The sequence below is a fragment of the Sinocyclocheilus rhinocerous genome, unplaced genomic scaffold (assembly GCF_001515625.1).
Source record: "Sinocyclocheilus rhinocerous isolate Xijiao unplaced genomic scaffold, SAMN03320098_v1.1 scaffold186, whole genome shotgun sequence".
NCBI classification, from domain to species: domain Eukaryota; kingdom Metazoa; phylum Chordata; class Actinopteri; order Cypriniformes; family Cyprinidae; genus Sinocyclocheilus; species Sinocyclocheilus rhinocerous.
Genome location: NW_015662005.1, coordinates 161996 through 163355, shown reverse-complemented (window position 1 = coordinate 163355; position 1360 = coordinate 161996).

Sequence of the window (1360 nt, the reverse complement as noted above, 5' to 3'; positions counted from 1 at the left end):
GTTCGCGACACTGCGCACTCCCGCCTGTCCTGTGAAGCTCTTTTTTTTTTTGGACTGCTGATGCTCCTGTGTTACTGCATCGGGCCCCCTCGTGGCGGTGCAAGGCTCTTATGGGATTACATCTCTGCCACAATTCTGCGGGCGAAAGATCATATTTTGAGCGCGCAAAGTGCGTTTTGCACGCGCGTGATCTGAGTTTTGTGGAGAAAATGTTTGTCTCACAAAGAAGAAAGTATTTGGTGCGTATGAATCAATTTTGCATTTAAAATGTTTTTGGGACCTTCTCTACCTTCTCTTTTGCACGTGCAACGTTTCACTAGCTTGCTCACCTGATGCCGGCCCTCAGTTGGCGCTTTTGGCGCTTTTCCACTGCATGGTGGTTCAGTTTTGGGGGGTTTTCCACTGGGTACAGTACCTGGTACCTGGTACTTTTTTTAGTACCACCTCGGTTGGGGTTCCAATGGTGCTTTTCCACTGCGTGGTACGACTGGGCTCGGCACTGAAAGTCAAAAATTATTAAATGCCCATGAGAAATATTCAAAACTAATACAATACTAGAAATTGCAAAGTTAATGCATAACCATTGGACAGCAAAATGCTCAGTAGGTCAGCAGGGTCAGTCAAAAACGTGAAGAAGAAAAGATGCATGTTAACTGCAAACGAATTAGGAATTAAGGTGAAGAATTAGGTGTGAAATCTCCAGCACCACCATTTTCTAGAACTGCAACCTACCTATAGTCTCCAGAAGTACAAGGTGTCAGGTTCTCAGAGACTTAGGTTAAGTATAGAATCAGAAAATGACCCTTACTTAATAAGAATCACATACTGAAGTGTAGTAAAATACTTGAAGACTGATTTTTTTTTATAGGTTTTATAGACAGATAAATTGAGAGTGACTCTTGAAGGACCAGCACCACATCCTCTTGTACCACTGTTTGAAGAATTTATCTTCCAGAATCTGGCAGTAAGTTTTGGGAGTTCATTTTTAGTCCATCTCGAGATTTTATCTGTAGAAGATAACCTGCTTAATAATTATGCACACCTGAATATAAGGCGTTTTTCACTTCCAGCCTTCATGAACAATAATATATAGAAATATCGATTATAAGTGAATAAATACAAGATTAATAGTAGTTATAATTATTGGTAAAATGTGCTTGGAAAAAAATATAATCAGAATATCAACTTGCATAATAATTATGCATGCACTGTATTTTCCCTCTTCCGCTGTCATCAGCAATGCAAGGAATGTTGTGATTGGTTGTCAAGGCAGCCAATCAGAATTTAGCAGCCTCGGTCTCTGATTGGCTGGAATTATGGCACATTGTAACGCTGGGTTGTGTTGAGCAAGCCAGCCGTC